Source organism: Oenanthe melanoleuca, chromosome 1 (genome assembly GCF_029582105.1).
Source record: "Oenanthe melanoleuca isolate GR-GAL-2019-014 chromosome 1, OMel1.0, whole genome shotgun sequence".
In the NCBI taxonomy this organism is placed as follows: Eukaryota; Metazoa; Chordata; class Aves; order Passeriformes; family Muscicapidae; genus Oenanthe; species Oenanthe melanoleuca.
In genome coordinates this window covers 15,139,024-15,159,070 of record NC_079333.1, presented here as the reverse complement: position 1 = coordinate 15,159,070, position 20,047 = coordinate 15,139,024, and the positions used below count along the sequence as shown (strand labels likewise).

Below are 20,047 nucleotides of genomic sequence, written 5' to 3'. Positions count from 1 at the left end.
TTGCCACCTCCTCCTCCTCCCCTCCCTTTCTCAGCTCTGTCTGAGCAAGCAGCCAAGCTGTTAAATGCTTTTACCTGCTGTGTCCAAGTCAAAAGTTAAATAATGTGTGAATGAATGTGGAAGGAAAACAAGAGGCAGCGAGGGAGCACTGGAGAGAGCCCCTCTTACAACAAGATAATTGCTACATTATGAGGAACAAATAATGGGCTGCTCCTCTCCAGGACTGTGTCCGTGACATCTTGACAGGTACATCTGAAGTTAATTATGTGCCTCTAGTTGAATTTTGCCCTGCTCCTGGGGCTGGATGCTGCAAGCACGAGTTCCAGAGCATCTTGCCCTGGCAGGCAGTGCTCTCTTGTCAGAGGTTGACAGTGGGTTCTGCAGGGTCGGTTGCCTTTCCATGAGCCATCACAGCTACAGAAATGCCTTTGCCAAGAGACTGGGAATTCCCAACCAGCCATACATGGCAAGGCGGATGCTGGAGTTGTGGGACCTGCCTTTCACCCAGCCCAGAAAGAGAAATACAGGACTCCTGCCAGCAGGAAAGCAGTGCATTATTCTTTCTACTTACATACTGCAGCTGCCACATCCTTTCTTCCTGTGGCTTGTTTGCTGCTCCTTGATGTTGGAAAGCTTTTGGTCAGACAGTGCATTCTCCTTTGCATAGAGATGCTGGTTTAGCCCTGCACATTTCCACTGAATGTCCTTCACAGCACCTCGAGTCTGGCACTCCCTACTGCTGCACATACTCCACAGGCTCACCCATCCCACCTCCATCATGCAGTGGAGTGTCTTGGGGACCTGAATCATTTCTGAGTGCTAGTAGTTGAGGCAATGTTGTAAATGAAAGGGTTCTCTGTTCCTTCTGGACATGGATCCTTCTCAGCTGCATCAGCAATCAAATGCCTTTGGTTTGGAGAGTGTCTCAGAGAGCAGCTCGTCTATCTTGTCTCAACACTGCACATCAGAGGAAATGTGTGTCAATGTCCCTCTTTCTATGCTGACTTCAAGGTAAGCTGGGCATGACTAGTTCAAGCACAAAGGGACATGATGATGACTGCATTTGGTCAGATGTCTCTTACCCTATGTGGTGCACTCACTAAGGATGCTAATTTAGTGTCCCCTTTGTTTTAATATTGGTTTTATTTGGGTTCATGTTCAAAGAAATGAGGAATTTGATGAGTGGAGGAGTGATGTGATTTTTCCTTCAAACTCTTTCCCCAGACCTGAATTTGCCACATACCCAGCCTGAAGTGAGTTTACTCACAAGTCCTCATGGGCAGTCATGTCAGCCTGACCCTGTTTTGGCCTTGCTGGTCCCATGCACTATCCCAACAGGCTTCACACTCTCAAACATTGGTTTCCTGCTGGAAAACACCACTGCAGTGGTTTGCAGCACACCCACATGTTATTGCAGGCAGTTTAACTTGGCCAAGGCACACAGAACAGTTCCATTGTCTTAGGGCCAGAGCTGGGAGAAGCCTTGTGCTCCCTGGCAGGGTGTGCTCCCTGGCAGGGACAGCCCTGAGCAATGTGGACACTTGGTCTCAGGGTCAGGGACACTCACTAGACTCTGTTATTTGGCAGGGTAGACATGGCTATGAATGCAGCTGCTGAAGCTTCTGTGTCTCCCTGCATGGCCTTCCCCCATGCCCCAACATTAACCACAGCTCTTTGGTGGAGGTGCCTGGCTAAGTCCACACCACCAGGCTATGCAGAGTGAAAAAGTGCTGATGACTTGCCATCCACAGCTCAGAGGGCTTTTTTTAAAAATTGTATTAGCTATAGCCTGGTCCTGTGGCCCAGTCTTGGTCAGCATGTGGGAGGTGCTCACCTGGAGCAGGTCTTTGGTTTGGGTCTGTTGTGAACTGAAATGAATGCAGATGCAGAACCTCCCCTTAGAGAAATGTGATGGTGAAGACCTTGAAAATCTCTGCCCCACAAACCCATGTTCTTTGGCTTTTGATTCCACTTTGAAGTCCAAATAAAATTTAAAACTCTAAAGCTTCCCAGAAGCAGCTCTACCACTGCAGCCACAGTGAGGCCACAAGCTGTTAGCTTGGGGTGGGTACCTTGCCCTGCTCCTTTGCTGGCACTCAGAAGGGCTTCATCTCCGTCTCAAATCCCAAGTCCAGATGTTCTTTGTTCACCCAGAGTCTTGCTTTTTTGTTTGTAACCCTCAAACACAGACATTACTATTCCCCTGGTCATCTTCATTGATGCAGATCATACAATCATGGAGTAATCCATCTATCCATCTATCTATTGATGGTTTGGTTGGAAGGGACCTTAAAGGTCATCCAGTTCCACCTGCTGCCATGGGCAGGCACCTTCCACCAGACCAGGTTTCTCCAAGACACCTCCAACCTGGAACACTTTCAGGGATGGGGCAGCCACAGCATCTCTGGACAACCTGTCACCATCCTCATGGCTGAGAATTTCTGCCCAATATCCCATCTAACCCTGCCCTCTGGCCATGGGAAGCCATTCCCCTTTTCCTGTCCCTCCAGGCCCTTGTCAGCCTGCCCAGCCTCTCTACATCTTTCCTGCAGGCTCCCCCAGGTACTTGAAGCCACAATTAAAAATCTTAATTTAAATCTTAATTTAAGAGAAGGTCTCCCTGGAGCCTTCTCTTCTCCAGGGAAGAGCCCCAGCTCTCCCAGCCTGTCCCAGAGCAGAGGGGCTCCAGCCCTCAGAACATCTCTGTGTTTTTCTCTGGGCTCTCTCCAGCAGCTCCATGTCCTTCTGGTGTTGGGCCCCAGGGCTGGAGGCAGCTCTGCAGGTGGATCTCATCTGAGTGGAGCAGAGGGGCAGAATCCTCCCCACTCCCATCTGCCCAAAATGTGGGATCAGCTCAGGATGTTTGAATGAATGTTTCATGTATTTTTTTCTGAGGATAAGTTTTGGTGAGTACCTTCAGCTATTAAAGGTGTGTATTGGATTTACTACTATCAGCACTTTCTGGCTTTCTAACTTGGCTGAAAAGCTCCCACAAAGAAAACAATCAATTGGGAGTAAATAAATATTGCCACACACCCCAAAACAAATTTATGACCCAGATAGCCTTAAAACTTCTAAGCCTTAAGACTACGACTAAGTAAGCAAATAAAGTAAAGTAGAGTAAAGTAAAGTGAAGTAAAGTAAAGTAAAGTGAAATAAAGTAAAGTAAAGTCCACATGTATTTTTTTTTTAAAAGGTTTTATTTGGCACGTGTTCCTGGAAGACCAGGGCTCAGTAGTGGGGTTAGGAACTGACTAAACAAGACCTGTAGTCATGCTTAGGAGATTGCCAACATTTTTGAGGCTCTTCAAGAAAACACCAAACAAATTAGTTTGAAATTAAGTTGAAGATACTTTCTCAACATTTTTTTTCCCACCAGAGGCAAAAATTTATCACACAAGACTCTTGACCTTTTATTGTTCACTGATGGATAGGTGGGGAACTCATTTGATGTTCATTCCTCTCAGTAGACCTGCCTCTAGTCTACCATGCACTTTTAATATTAGTCCTAAAAAGATTCCAGGTACAGTTCTAGATACTGGAGGGATTTCAGAAATGCTTTTGTGCTGTGTGCCAAAATGCTCAGAGCAGGGAGAGATTGTGTCATCAGTTTTCAGTCAAACCCCTCTGTGCCTCTTTTTCTAAGTTGCCAGAAAAGTTATACATAAAATCATGAGCAAAGACTTTCCATACAGCTTTAAAAATGGGATTTCTCTTTACAATGGCTGTAGGTGGTTTGGGGTGCTCTGATGAAGGACCTGGTCCTGTCTGGCTTCATATGACAGTGGCAAGAGGAGGGGTACATTTTGCTTGGCTTACCTTGCACATTTGCTCTGTTTTGCACCAAATTTGATCATCACATTTTACAATCCCACTCCAAGCAGGAAATCTAGACTGTGGATCAGCGACTGCCTTAATTTTTATTGACAAATCATGATCTTTATTGGTGGAATTATGAGCTAGCTGGATCATACTGTCTTTGTGTAATGAGGCCAATATATTGCTACTGGCATGGTGTTTAAAATTTAATGTAACAAAGAACAAAGGTAGCTTTCTTCGTGCTTTCCCTCTCCCTCTTCCTCTCCCTTTGTGTCTTCCTTTCCCTCTCTCTTTTCTTCTTTTCTTTTTTTCCTTCTCTTTCCCCCTCCAACTCTTGTTCCTTTTCCTTCCTTTCTTCCTTTTCTGTTTTGCTTTTTCCAAAGCAGAGATTCAAATTTCCAGAATTCCCCTGCAGTTCTGGTGGCTATACTAGTGTGAAATGGGAAAAAGTTCATTCCAGACCCTGCAGGGCAGTGGTTTGGTAGGGACCACACTGTCCATCACCTCCAGAGGAAGGAGAGCCAAATGGATTAGACATCCACTTCCTTGAATGCTGGAGAAGGTGAAGCAAACAGGACCTTTTGTGGGCAAGGTTTCATGGTTAGGGTTGGATGGGACCAGCCATCACCTGGAACACAGCAGCTTCCAGCCAAAATGCCAGTTCTGACCTCAGCCTCAGGGCTCCCAGTTGCCCTTTGGAGCATCTTCTTTCCCTGCACTGACTATGGAATTTCCAAACCATCTTAGACAATCACTCTAAGTGCTTTAAATTATCTGCTGTGAATGACACTGTTCCTTTATCCCTACCCAGGTTCTGCTGGGATCCAAACAGGAAAGTCAAAGAGAGGAATATGGATATGAGGTGAAATCACTTGCTTCACAACAAATTATTTAGCAGTTATAAACTCCAGCAAGATTTTGTGTTTCAGTTCCAAGAAGTTTAAAACAAACAAACAAACAAACAAACACACATGCCACCACCCTTTTGGTTATTTTTCAGGTTTTTTTCCAAGATGGGAGTGATCACAATGATAAAGGATGAGAAGGATCAGGCCCATGGTGCTGCCAGAGGTGGTGCCACAGCAGAGGAGCACATCTGGCTTCTCAGACCCTGGGATGGGCTGGCAGCAGGAGGAGAAAGCCACACTTTGTAAAGGGTGCAGTGTTAGAGTGGTGCCACAGCAGCACAATAAACAGAGTCCCATGGTAGCAGCTTTACAGTCTCCATGCAGACCAAGGCCTTGCTTTAATATTACTTGCACTTCATCTTCAGTTTGTAATATTTATTTAATTCCTTCTTGTTAAGAACCCCAGAGGAAGGATAGGCCAGTCTAACCTCTCCTGGACTGCAGTTCTAAACTATTAATCTGTCATGTCAGCATGCTTTATTAATACTGTTTTCCTGTGTACAGTTGGTGGAATCCATCATAAGTCACTTACCATCTGCTGTGTGACTGTGTTGTAAAGTGTCTTTCTTCCACAGATTATTGCTTTGATAGATTAGAGTTCTGTACAGTCGTGATACCTCATCCCATCAATTCTAAGCTCTCAGGAGGATGTTCATGGCTGAAGTATCTGCTCATTGCAGAAGTCTTTAGCAGCCCCTCTGTGTCCCTGCAGGCTGGGGAGTGCTGTTGTGCTTGCTTTCCAGATGGAACACGTGTCCAGGTTTTGTGCTCAGTGCTTTAATGAAGTGTGCTTGCTCCTTCTCTCCCATCCTTCCATCCCAGAGAGGGGAGAGACAAGCAGGTCTAGGAGGGGACATCCTTTCCTCCAAACTGAGGATGGATCTGGGATTGGCTGCTTTCCTGGGAGTCCCTTTTGGCATCTGAGTCATCTGTTGTGTTCTTTGGAGCCTGAACATGTCTGAACATCAGCTTTTACACACAGAGCTGCATGAGTGCCATGGGAGACCTACAGACCATCAAAGAGAGCAGCAGCACCCCTGGAAGAGAAGCTCACTGCTGCTGTGAGAATCCACCTCATGCAGATTTAGCTGTATTTAAACCTGGGTGCTTAAATATAGACAATTATGTTGAGATTTTAAAAAATCAGACAGAGGGATGCACCACATCAGAAAAGGTTTATTTCCAGGCTAGAGAACATATCTGAAGGAGGTGGGCTGAACTGGAACTGTGCTTTCTCCATCCCACCATGACTTCAAGACAGTGTCACTCCCTTTCATCAAGCCTTTTCCCTTCAGCTTTTCAGAGATGGGGAATCTGGGGGCAGCTCCCATGACCTTCCCTGATGCAGTGTGCCCTCATGCAGATATTTCCCCCCCCAGTAAATCCTTGTCCATGAGTCAGCTGTGCCTGTGCTGTGCTCAGGATCTGCAGCATGAGTCCTGAAGGGCAGCTGGGGAGGCTCCCTCTGGATAAAAGGAGGCTCCTGGGGGAACTTCTCACTCTCTACAATCCCTGGCAGGAAGGTGGGGCCAGGTGGGGACTCTGCTCCCAGGCAACAAGAAACAGAAAGAAACAGCCTCAGGGGAGATTTGAACTGGATAGGAGAGAAAATTTCTTCCCCAAAAGGGCTGTGAAGCCCTGACACATCTGCCCAGGGCAGTGGTAGAGTCCCCATCCCTGGAGGGAGTTAAAAGCTGTGTTGGATTCAATGTTCCTAAAGCTCTTTTCCAGCCTAAATGACTCCATGATTCTACTGAGTTTTCCCCTTAGTTTCTCCTGAGGAGACATGAACATGTGAGCCACTGTCTGGATGAGTGTGGCCCCAGGGTTTCCTGAGACCAGTGGTTTCTGGTGGGTTGCAGCTGCTGTCAGATCCAAAACCAGCCTGAACTCAAGTGGTCTTTCTGGGAAAACTCAGTTTCTCTGGAGTGGGGCTTAGGACTGATCAGAGATCTGATTCAGTGAGATGTAAGGGGTTCAAGATACTTTCAAGTGACAAGTATCTGGCAAAACTTAATGAACGTGGGGTTTGAAATGAATATATGCATTAAATGCACTAAGAAATCCAGTGTGAAGAGGAACAGATTAAGCATGAAATACCCATGCGGATGTGGAACAAAAATGTCAGTCAAAGGAGTTGTCCTGGTTTGAAGGACAGGTGTCTGCCAATAAAGGCAGGAGCTTCTCTTTGAAATGGAGAATGTAACCCCCACCCTCCAAATTATTATAATTTTGAAATTAAGGGGCTCTCAGGCAAAATATGGGAATTAGGAATAACAGTTCTTTACTAGGAAAATTAAAATAGAACTGCAGTATTACAAAGAACAATCCCAAAACACTGACAGAGTCAGAATACAACCTGACACTCAGTCAGGGTGTTGGCAGCAGTCCCATTAAATGGTGGCTGCATCCTCCTGCAGTGGCAGATGTGGTTCAGCTGAAGCAGTGCTCCTGTAGAAGGTGCAGTTTTCCTCTGAAGGTCCAGGGATGATGTGGAAAGGTCTGGCTTTCCTCTGGAATCCAGTGGAAAGAAGGTATCTTGGTGTGCAAAATCTCAGTTTTTATCTAGGTAGGAAAGGCTCCTCCCCCTGGCTGGAGCATCTCCCAGTGGGATGATGTAATTTTATCAGTCATGCAGTGGGACTGAATGGGCCAGCAGCAGATGATATCTTCCTGGAGGGAGGATGGGTTGTGGAAAAGATAAAGATGATTGCCCAGCTGGTTTAAAGATGGCCCATTAGCAGATGGTATGTGGCACACAGATAAGGGTCACTGCCCCACCCAGCTTCAACAGATGGTGACAGAATACACATTTCTGACCACATCCTGTATTGCAACCCAAGACAGGAATAAGGGATATCAGCCTGTAGCCCAAGAGAACCTGAGGAGACCCTGGCAGTTGGGATGTGGCACTGCCCAGCTGGATTTTCCCTGCATTTTGCCTCCCAGATACCCTCAATGTGGGCCACCCCTTCTTGCTGCCCCTAAGGACTCATCTCCCACACCTTGGCATGCCCAACACCCCAAAGCTGTCATCAGCCTGAAAGCAGTTGAGCATCCTCAGGGTTAAATCAAATTTAGTATATAAGACCTGGCAGCTGAATTTCAGCCCAGCATGAGATTTTTTATGATCAAATTATAGACTCAATGAAAAGAAAAGAAAAAACCACAGCCCTCCACCCCCATTCCCCCTCCCAAAAATCCAGTCTGAGGTTTATAGCTCAGGTTTACATACAGTCATGATTGGAGTAGCAGGAACAGCATCACTGTAACACTGTTGTGAACTGGCACTGTCCAGTAAAAAAAAGAGAAAGAGAAAGAAGAAAAGAAAAGAAAAAGAAAAGAAAAAGAAAAGAAAAGAAAAGAAAAGAAAAGAAAAGAAAAGAAAAGAAAAGAAAAGAAAAGAAAAGAAAAGAAAAGAAAAGAAAAGAAAAGAAAAGAAAAGAAAAGAAAAGAGATAAAAGAAAAAAGAAAAAAAGGTGAGAGACTGAACCAGCCCCTCACCAAGACTCTCTGCACCCTGAGATGGGAAAAATTAAGCACATCCATTTCCAGGATGGACAGCTGTCTTTATGTGGAAAAACCCTTAATTATATAGGGCAAAACAATGCTGGACTGCAATATTTTTTTTCATAATGTGGGTTTATTAAGGTGGAGGTGCAGCCTTTTCCAACATTAAATAAGAAAAGAAGTAGTAAAGCTTCTGGATCTCAGCTTTGTTATTATCTGGCTATAAAGGGAGGCAAAACATTTTTGAGTTTCTTGCAAATCCCAGCTCCTGAACTGCCACTCTAGACCCTGGGTTTGCAATAAGTTTGGTCCTTTGTCTCTAGGACCTCTTAAAAAGACAAAGGAGAAATTATGTTTGGCTCCAGCAGAAAGTGAGAGCTGAGAATGAGACAATAAAGCAGAAATAGTCACATTTTATTGCCTTACTCACCCATGGTTTCTTTAGTATGGCATGACTTATGGAAGCTTTGATTTACACTGGTGCAAGTTTTATCTGGTGCTGTCTTGGCCAGTTCATTCTTAATACTGAGACCTATGGGCCTGTGCTGACTTTCTTGGTTAAATAAATTAAGGGAAATATAAACATTAATGGAAGCCACCTAATTTATGGCTAGATTGGAGCATTGTCTCTTACACCATGGGCCCAGTCCAAACCCCATTAATCCAAAACTTACTGACATGCCCGAATCAGGCCCTGTCTTGGGGCTTTTCCCTCTCACTATGAAAGGAACAGTTTAAATTAATTTTAAATGAGATTATATTATCCCTCCAAAGCCATCCTGCACAAGACTTTCAACCCTTGTCACCTTGGGGGAGGCAGAGCATTTGGGATGTTTTAGTGGCTGTTGTTTGAAGGCTGAAGATATTCCTGCCACAGTGATGCCTCCCCCCTTTTCTCTCCATGCCAACCATCCCACCCTTTAAACATCTCCTCCTGAAGCATTTTGCAATGCATCATGTGCCATTTATGACCAAACACATTTTTGGCTCTTCTGTATGATACAGAACCTACTTCCAGCTCTTCAGGCACTTTCTCAGATTATTTCTTGCCAAAATTTTGCTTATTTGGCCTGGTTGAATGAAAGCAAGCTTTCTGCTGCTTTTATTTTTATTATTTTTATTTTGTTAGTTATTGTTTATTCAGAGATGCTTTCTGCCACATACATCTCTGCCAGCAGCAGAACTGCTGGCTTGCCATTGCAGTGTCTGATTTGCTCCTTCCCTGGCTCACCTTGTCCAGGTTAAAAAAAAAGAACCACCAAACCACCAAAACAAGCAAGAAAATGAAACAACAACTAAAGAATATTGCATGCACTTTTTGTGCTGAAGGAAAAAAAGAGCAGAAGATGGAAGAGGGAAGGACAAAATGTTTAAGGAGTGTAAAAATATAGGAGCTGTCCCACAGAGTATTAGGATGAGTCAGTAATTGGAGCCTTTATGTTTTCACATGGAAATAGCAAGTTCAGGGTTGTTCTTGCAGCAAAAGTCTTGCTGTTATCACAGCTGTGGGAGGGATAAACAGTGAGAAGGAGGAGCAGCTCCTCAGTGAATATGAATTATTGTAGTTTATCAAGGCTTTTCACAACTGATCATGTCCTGTTGATATTAGCAGAACCTTCCCCCTGAGCCAGTCAGGGATCCAGCAACTGAAGGACAAGAATTGGGTTAGATCTGTGCTCTGGAGAGGGACAGGGAGCTTTTCCCAAAGTGGTTACAGCCTAGAGCCCTCTGTGTGGGGCATCCTTTGGGGTGACATCTGAGCTTCCTGGGTTTATGGCAGGGTGACTTCCCAGCAGTGCTTAAAGCACTTAAATCCACACCCATGAGCTGTGGCATTCCAGCAGATTGGAATAATTCACAGAGAACTGATGCCTTTGTGTCCATCTTTAAATGCTCCTTCCCAGCAGTTCAAGGGGATTGTGCTCCTCTGCTTGGCTCTGGTGAGACCCCACCTGCAGAGCTGCCTCCAGATCTGGAGACCCCAACACCAGGAGGATGCAAAGCTGCTGGAGTCGAGAGGAGGCTGTGAGGATGCTCTGGGGACCCTCTGCTCTGGAGACAGCTGGGAGAGCTGGGAATGTTCAGCATGGAAAAGAGAAGGCTCTGGGGACACCTCCCTGTTGTCCTTTTGTACTTAAAAAGGGCTTATAAAAGATTTGAAGAGTGATTTTTCACACGAGCAGATAGTGATAGGAGAAACCAAAACACTATTTTAAAGTGAGAAAGGGTGGATTTAGATCAGATATTTTCAAGAAATTATTTACTCTGAGGGTTGTATGCTGTTTGGTTGTATTACTTCCTATTGAATTTAGCATAACAACCTTCACTTCCAGGGAAACAGCAGGTTAGGCATGTGGGGTAGGATGTCCCCTGTAGGACTCTTGTCCCAAACCTAATAATATAATAATAAATATAGCATAATAAATATAATAATATTATAAAATATAATTCTATTCTATTCTATTCTATTCTATTCTATTCTATTCTATTCTATTCTATTCTATTCTATTCTATTCTATTCTATTCTATTCTATTCTATTCCATTCCATTCCATTCCATTCCATTCCATTCCATTCCATTTAATAATATAATAATATTACATATAATAATATTATAATGCTGATGAAGCATCATTATAACCCCAGCTAAGTCCTACCAGTGTGACCACCCCTGTCAGGCACATCCTCTAGAGAAGCTCAGCTTCCATGTCTACCAGCACTGGTGGCTGTGGGATATGCCCAGGGAAGGTGGCTCAAACAAGACACCATTTCTTTCCCCCATATTTCACTTATTTCACCATATTCATGTTGACAAGCACTTGAGTCTGTGAACAAAGTGACACATGGCTTTCAAATACACCTTGTATTTGGCTGAGGAGAGAGCAAGCTCCATGAACATTTAGCCCACAGAGTTCCTCACTTAAAATGTCTTCATGGATATTTGTTCTGTAGACTCCATACAATTCAGTGAATGAGTGATATGTAGCAGCATTTGTTATTCAAGACTGATGATACTGGGCAGCAAAAGGAACAAATGCCAGCCTAAGCTTTTGTGCCAGCCTATAATTAATCCTTGAAATGGCTCTGAAATAAAATTCAGTATCTCATTGCTGAGTCAGGCCATAAATCCATATTACATATTAAAGGTGCTGTATTTTGCTCAGCACCTATTTCACAAAGTTTTTATGATGAACATACCCCAATATGGAAGACAAACCAAAACCTGTTTGTTGGTAAACAGAAAGCGTAACAGAACCATAAGGTTGAATCAGAGAGAAATCACTCAAGGGAAAAAAATCACTGCTGTCAACAAAAAGATAAATCTCAGGTGTGTTCCTGGTAGTTTAGGATAAAAACATAACAATCAAGCCTGGGTGATTCTAGGATAGGATGAAAGGTTTTCATAGCATCCTCTTAAAGATCATTATTTAGTGAAACCAATTGAAAAGGAAGATAACTCAGGCTGGATGTCTCAAGAATATCTTAAGCATCTCTTAAAGAATGCCTGCATAAATCAGAGACTGGTTTTTGTGTGCTGGTCTCCCAGCAGATGAGGAGCTCTGGGTATCCTCAGTTGTGTCCCAGTGGGGAGAAAATGGCACCTGGAGTATCAGCAGGGACTAAATGGAACATGGATGCTTGAAAAGGAGACCTCACTTGAGCTGCCCAAATTTGCTTCAAAATTTATGTTTACAAGTCAGCAAAGGATTGAGTGAGGCAGATGTATGAATTGACCCCTGTGAAAAGCAAAGAATATTTCAGGTGAAAACATAAAAGCAATGTTGTTGTTTATGATTACACATCCCAGGGTATATTTGGGAGCTTTCCTTGTCCAAATTATTTTAGTTGGAATTTCAAAGAATGTTACCTCCTCTGCTACCTTGCCAGCTCTTGTCATAGGTCATAAGGTGATCATGCCATTAATCTCCTTGCTGTCCTAAGTTTCCATCAAAAACAGCTTTTCTCACAGATGCAAGCACAAATACTTGGCTGAGTCTGGGCACTGTGGGTTGCTTTGGAATCCTTCCCCAGCCTGGGGGTTGTACATTCTCTGCTCAAGACTGAGGACTGCAACCCACCAGGATGACCCATGGCCCATCTCAGTCTTGCTTTCTTTGCCTGGTCCAAAACTGTGTCAGAGAACCATGGAATCACTGAATCATTTGGGTTGGAAAGGATCTGTAAAGCCATGAAGTCCAGTGTTGTCCCAGCACTGCCAAGCCCACCACCAACCCATGTCCCCAAGTGCCACATCCACACATCTGTTCAATCCCTCCAGGGATGGGGACTCCACTGCCCTGGGCGCCATTTCAGGAAGAAACTTTTCCTAATCCCCAATCTAAACTTTCTCTGACACAACTTGAGGCCATTTCCTCTTGTTCTACTGCTTGTTATCTGGGAGAAGAACATCCTTTCAACAGGGAGATTTGTGTTTTCAGAAATGTTCAACCCCAGATGGGTTTGCAGAGATGTCCAGCTTCACTTAGGCTACAGAAATCTCATTTTTGAAGCATTGGAATATCTGAATAGAAGATACAGTAGCAGGGATGGCCCTGCAAAAAGTCCACCCTCTTTTTGGAAGTCAGTCTTGCCTGAAAACCTCCCCAAAAGCCCTTTGGGTAACCTGGCCCCCATTCTGCCTTGCATGAGACTGTCCCAAGACCCACAGCTCAGAGCAAAATCTGGCACAGCTTTCTCCTGCTCCCTGCTTCAAATCACAGAGTCAGAACGAATGTTGGGATCAGAGACAAGAACAAAATTGGGCAGAAACAGGCGTGTTTAACAAATATCTTGCTTATGATGAGGTGTTTGTACTCTCAGCCAGCAGCTGCAGAGCAGGGACCATAATGAAAGGCACCCCCTGGAACATTTTACATTGCTCCTCCTGTTCTAAGAAGAGCTATTTAGGCATTTTATCCTTTCCAGTTGGTGTCATTCCCCTCACTCTTGCAAATCCCTGCTATCAATTATGTACCCCCAGCTAAGCCCCCTGCAAGGACTCCAGCAAAGGAGGGGTTACTGGGTTCTGCAGGGAAGGGAAAGCTCTCCTCCACCCTGCAGGGACCGCTCAGCCTTGGAGAGGGGAGCTGACAGCTGCTTTTTATTAGCCTTTTAAAATCAGTGCTGGGGTAGGTGTGGGACCCTTGGTCTGGAGAGAAGCCTGTTCTGGTCAGTCCCAAGGGTGGAAGGTCAGGCTGACATGGCCAAAAGGCACAAAAGTCAAGAAATTGTTTTATTTTTCTCTGGCTGGTGACGGGAGCTGGTCTGGTGACAAGAGCTGGTCACTGCTGTGGCTTGGGCTGGGCACCCCTACAGCACAGGTGATGAGTGGTGAGATAAAGACAAGGAGAGGGAGACAAAACCCACTGACATTTTGGGAAAATGGGTTGTGGTACACCTTTACAGGCAGGTAATTGGGATGCTGCTGCACAAAAATGTCTGCTGTTTAAGGGTTTGGGCACTGTAAGAACAGAGCTCTTGCCTTCCTCTGACTGCAACATTTTGGTACAAAACCTTTGTGCTATTTACCTTGGAGCTGCCAGGCACTGCTGAGGCACAGCCAGAGCTGTGTCCCCTCAGTGCTTGCCATGAGACAGTCCAAAGGAATGACTCCTCAACTGTTCCCTAGCCTTGATTTAATATGGAACAACTTCACTTTCTGAGTCCTTACTTTTTCATATATGCTCCTGCTCTTCAGCATTTTGCAAATTATTTTATCTTCAAACAGTCTTTGTTTGTTCTCCCTGTTAGAAAATAATGTGGGTGAATATTCAAAATTCATGTGATAGTAATTTAGCTTATTTTTTATAGATGGCAGAGCTTTTTAAAAAAATGTCCCTATCAATGCTTGAAATTGAAACTTAGGAAACCAGTGAAAAACTTGTATCTGTTCAAACTAGTAAATAGGGCCAAGGGCACAAACCTGATCACTGACCTGTAATGTATTATTATGCACCATTTCTCACAAAAACCCCACTCACTAGAGTCAATGCAGGGCTTGGGGGATTTAAGAGAGATGTTTCCTGATGCAGAGTGTGGGTAATGGAGCTTAGTTTTCCATTCCAGTTGTGCTTTGGGACAGTAAATGGCCACTAGCTCAAAGTTATTTATATTTGTAGCTGGAGCCTGTGCCTCAAGATGGCCAGAATATTTGTTTAAAATGTAGGAATGGCATCCTGTCACATACTCTGGCACCTTCCAGCCACTGGTCCCAGCTAAATAATTTTTAAAAAATTCATTGGGAGCATTTATCCTTTGGCTGCTCTGTGAAGAACACACACTAGGGCTGGGTGAAATGCTACTCTAACCCCTTTGGGAGGATGATAGCTTTTGTAGCTCATCCATAGCACACAGCATCTTGAAACTCACTGATAAAACTGTAATGCCACACCCCACAATACACATAATTGTATCATATTATTAAATATTTGGAGAGTGCCATGACTTGGCACACTGGTGTAGGGATTTTTTAAATGAAGGAGCAGAGTTTACAGCTGAGTCCTGAATCTGCAGATGTATAATGTTATCCTGAGTCATCCATGGAGGGTCTTCCCCTATGGCAGGGATGGAAGAAGGGAGAGTGAGGAGATGCACACATGAAAACAAGTGATAAATGGAATGCTGCTGAGGGTGGTCCCAGGACAGGATGTGCCTTTTTTGTGTCTGTGTGGTTGGTTGAAATCCAGTTGAGTTCAACACCTGTGTGCTCACATCTTGCTCTCAGTGGCAGAGTTATGGTTTATATGGGTGAGTCTGGGAAGGTCTGCAGCAGGTTTAGGACTTTTGCAAGAGATTGCAGGATCCCTGAGTGAGAATCACTCCTGCTGAGCTACATTTGAAACCAGGGACAGGTGTAGCTGAAGCTGGGTGCAGGGAGTCTCACCTGTGCACTTTTAGGACTGATGTCAGCTTCTGAGGCTCAGGGGAGACCTTGCCTGAAAAGAAACCATGGGTACGTGGGGGTCAGTCTTTTCTCCAAGGTGACAAGCAGTAAGAGCAGAAAAATAGAATCAAGTTTCATCATGGGAGGTTAAGGTTGGACATTACAAGAAATTTCTTCCCCCAAAGGGCTGTTTAGCCCTGGCACAGGCTGCCCAAGGCAGTGTTGGAGTCCCCATCCCTGGAGGGATTTAAAAGCTGTGTGGATGTGGCACTTGGGGACATGGGTTAGTGGTGGGCTTGGCAGTGCTGGGGGAATGCCTGAAGTTGGTGATCTTGTAGGGCTTTTCCAACCTAGATGATTCTAGGATTCTGTGTCCCAACTCCACAGACACTCTGTAAATCCTGCAAGGACTTGCTGGTAGGTTTGGAGAGGTCTTCACATTTTGGGGGTTGCCTGGTACAACAGGTGACAATAAAGCCTTATTTTCCAGTTCAGTTAACTTTCTGACATGATAATGAATTTCTTACAGCACTCCAAACATATTTCTAAAGATTAGCAAGAAGATGATTTTTCTGAACATTTAAGTCTAATAACTGGGTCAATTAGGAAATGCAATCCAGAAAATTTCATCCAGCTGCCTCCCCTTCTGTTAATGGATGGATACAGCCACACTCCATTTAAAATCTTCCTTTGCAGTCTGCAAAGCCAAAGAGGGTTGTTTGCTCAACATCCACTTTCTTCCCCAGGGCTTAAATGCCAATGGAAAGCCCCAGCTCTGGTTTGTTAATTGTCACAGTTGGGTAACCCATTCTATTTTAGGAAAATCACATGAAAAATGGTGAATCATTGTCTCCTGCTGTTGGAAATGGCAACAGCTTTGACCCACAGAAGCAGTAGAAAATGTAATGACTGCTGAAGTTTAGATGTAGGTTACTGGTTCAGCACCCAGGTCCTGTGAAATAAACTCTCAGCTCCCACCTCCCAGGAGCCCCAAAAGCAGCCAAGCTTTGCCACCAGACCCTCACCCCAATGTGTGCATGATGAGCAGGAGGCAAAAACCTGCAACAATTCAGCAATGAACTTCCCTGATTCATCAAAGTACTTAGAACACAGCACACCACATAAAGAGTATTTAAATATGTGCTGAAATACTTTGGCATATCAAGCCTGGAGGGCTTGACTGTGCACTAAAGTTCCTCAGATTAAAGGTTTGGAATGGTTTTAAACTCCCCAAGGCTCTCCCTGTGTGCATGTGGATAGTGCAGAGCATATTGATCCTATATCCTTTATGCATGCATCCTTTTGGATTCTTGCTCTTTGTCCCACCTTTTCACTTGTATCTCCTACAAGCAGCTCCCCTGGACACTGCAATGAGCATGTTTGTCATTTTTTAAAAGATTCCTCCACGTGTCAGACATGGTACAGTGGTGGCTCTGGCAGTGCTGGACTCAATGATCTTACAGGGATTTTCTAACCTTAATGATTCCAGGATTAACAAACAGCCAGCACTCAAGAAAACCCCACAGATTGGAGCCATCTCCTTCTTTCCATATTCCTCCTCCACACCATCTCCTCTCAGCACCAATATTAATATTATGGTACCAATATTATGGTAGGACTCATCTAGCTGAGTTGTTGGCACAGTTCTGAGCACAGCAGGTCCCTGCTGCATCATCATGAGTATTACAATTGCCACAACTGACAACTCCTACTGACTAACAACTGCATTTTCCCTACTGCCCTTTAAAGATTAAGGAAATCTGGGAAAAAGGCTATTTATACAGAAATCAGAGCATTTGCACAACAAGTCAGACTGCAGTAGATATACCAAGCAATTTCCTCATGTACATAAATTCCTTTTGGAGAATCCTGACAAAACCTCCTCCTCATGGGTACACATTTTTGGGGGTCAGTGGGATGGGAGAAGGGCCAGGGGAAGGGAAGTTTGGAGCAGTTTGAGTACTGAGCAGCTGTCACACAGAGAAAAATGGACATACTGTGCAAAGCTGGTCTTAAACAAATAATATAGTGGCTTTGGGAATTTGGGATTGTGTGTACAGGACTCTTTGCAGTTCACACAGGACCTTTTGTGACATGTATATGAATGCAATCAGCACAGGGACATAGACTTAAAAAAAATTATCCTATATAAATAGCTATCCTGAAAATAGACCATAAAGAAACTGTTCTGAGACTCTTGATCCAGGGACTAAAGCATTTATTCTCTTTTTCTTTTCACCTGAAACCCACAATTAAACCAAATGAAAAATATTACACAAGTACTTCTGAAACCAGCATCCATTTATTTCTGAGCCCCATAGCTGACAGATGTCTTAAGTTCAGACTCATGAGGCCTTATGTTCAGAAGCCAGTTGTGCTTTCCTTTCTTATAGGGTTTTTATCTTAATCTTTTTTCTTAAATTTTTTTGTTTTATTTTCCTTTTCATTCTTTTTCCCTTATTTTCCTTTGTTCATTTGTCCTTCTCTTCTCTTCTCTTCTCTTCTCTTCTCTTCTCTTCTCTTCTCTTCTCTTCTCTTCTCTTCTCTTCTCTTCTCTTCTCTTCTCTTCTCTTCTCTTCTCTTCTCTTCTCTTCTCTTCTCTTCTCTTCTCTTCTCTTCTCTTCTCTTCTCTTCTCTTCTCTTCTCTTCTCTTCTCTTCTCTTCTCTTCTCTTCTCTTCTCTTCTCTTCTCTTCTCTTCTCTTCTCTTCTCTTCTCTTCTCTTCTCTTCTCTTCCCTTCCCTTCCCTTCCCTTCCCTTCCCTTAAACTACCCTTCCCTTCCCTTCCCTTCCCCCCTTTCATTTTTCCTTCTTTTTCCTTTATCTATTTTTTCCTCATTTTCATTTTTCCTTTTCCTATTTATTAAACTCTTTTTATTTTCTCATTTTTGCTTTTATTCTCGTGACTTTCTTTTCTCCTTTTTTTATTTTTATCCCTTTTCCCTTTTTATTTTCCTATTTTTTTAGTCTTTAATTTGTTTTTGTCATTTACCTTTCTCTTTTTCTTTTTTTCTTTTAAATTTTTTTAATCTTTCCTCTTTTTTTGTATACATTTGGGATGGGAATGAGGATGGGGATAGGGATGGGATGGAGATGGGGAAGGGATGGCGATGGGGATGGGGAAGGGATTGAGATGGAGATGGGGATGGGATGGGGATGGGATGGGGATGGAGATGGGGATGGGATGGGATGGGATGGGATGGGATGGGATGGGATGGGATGGGGATGGGATGGGATGGGATGGGGATGGCGATGCACGGAGCCCCGCGGGGGCATCCTGCGGGCGCGGAGCCCTTTGTTATGCTAATCCTCGCTGACATCACGGCGCATATCAAAGGCGAGGGGCCGATATAAGGCGGGGCAGAGCAGCCCCGGCCCCACAGCCCGGGCCGGGCGGAGGTAAGCGGGGACCGCGGGGTGACAGCACGGCCGGGAGAGCTGGGACCGGGACCGGGAACCGCCCGGGAACAGGGATCTGCGGGGCGGGGAGAGGAGAGCCAGCACCGGGGATGCACCCCGGAGACGCCGGGGGATCGGCGGAGGGGATTTTGGGAGGCTGCAAACAGCGGGGAGATGCCAGGGAGAGAGGCGGCTTGGAGACTGCAGGGGAGAAGGGAGACACGGGGGATTGCCAGGAAAAGGGAGAGCCGAGGGAAGGCAGGGGAGAGGGGATACCCGGGGGGATGCAAGGAAGCAGGAGACTCGGAGGATGAATTAAGAGAGACGACGAGGGGAAGGGTGAGTGCAGCAGAGAGGGGAGGACCCGGGGGAGAAGGAGAAGGAGAAGGAGAAAGGAGAAGGAGAAGGAGACCCGTGCCCGATGAGCTGCAGGGCAGAGGAGACACCCGAGAGCTGGAAGGGAAAGGGAGACCCAGGAGCTGAATGCAGAGAGGGGGACTTGGGGCTGCAAATGTGCAGGGCAATGCAAGGAGCTGCAGAGGAGCTGCAGGGTAGTGGGGACACCCAGGGGATGCAGGGGACAGGGGAGATCCAAAAGCCAGCGAGGCTTTTCCACCCGGCAGCTGGAATCAGCTCCACCACCCTGTATTCCTTCTCTCTGCTCCCACTCCTCTCCGCAGCTCATCTGCCCCTGAACCTGCTGCTGTGCTCCTGGAGAGAGCTGCAGCCTGGCAGCAGAGTCAGGTGGATGTCTTTGTTTCCTGGATGGGAAAACTGAAAAAATGTGAGCTGGACACTCACGGGTTTATGTACAGTTAGAGCTGCCTGTTCCCGTGCCTGAGTCCAGGCTCTTGGAGGTGTCTGATGGGAGAGTGCTCTGTGTGCCAGAGTGGGGCTGGCTGCAAACAGCCTTGAGGTGAAGAGAAGAGAGAGCTTAGAGTTAAAAACAGCTCCTGTTTTTAGGAGTCCACAGGCCACTTGCTGCTGGTTTGATCAGTGACCCAGAGCTCACCAGAGCTGTAAACATCACATCTGCCCCGAAGCGTGTCCCTCCCATCCCCTTGCAAATTGCTCTTGCAAACGTAATCTGTGCTGGACTGAGTGGAAAAAGGCATTATTACCTCTCCAAATAAAAGGGGTGCGATTGCATGCAAAGCTCACAGTTCTCTGGGTAGCTACGAGGGAATTAGATCATTCCTCTTCCTCTCCAGGGGTTGGAAAAAACCCCAAATGGTGACTTTTTCAAGGGAGGGGGGAAAGTAGAGAATGGTGTTGGCTGGTCAGGTTTAGTGAGAGCTTTTTAGACTGTCTGAGACATTTTACACCCGATTCTTGTGTTGTCCAGCAGTTCACAGGAGTGAGATAAGGGGGTTTGAAATAGCTAAATAGACACTGAAAGGCATGGGCAGGATTAAGGGTTGAAGGTTTCCAGTGTGCTTGCAGAGTGGTGGGAAGAAAGGGGCTCCCAAAGATTCAAAGATACAGAAATACTGTGAAACAAGAAGCATGTATGCCTGGATGCTCGTGGGAG

General features: G+C 45.1%; 1 long non-coding RNA gene across 1 annotated transcript; it reads right to left on the bottom strand.

The window, feature by feature from the left end:
• Positions 1–13,456: 13,456 nt before the first annotated feature.
• Positions 13,457–19,601, bottom strand: LOC130258460 (uncharacterized). The gene is made up of 2 exons (XR_008841507.1): positions 19,318–19,601; positions 13,457–15,171 (listed from the first exon to the last, which is right to left on the bottom strand). It is a non-coding gene; the product is annotated as an uncharacterized LOC130258460 (long non-coding RNA).
• Between the last annotated feature and the right edge of the window lie 446 nt (positions 19,602–20,047).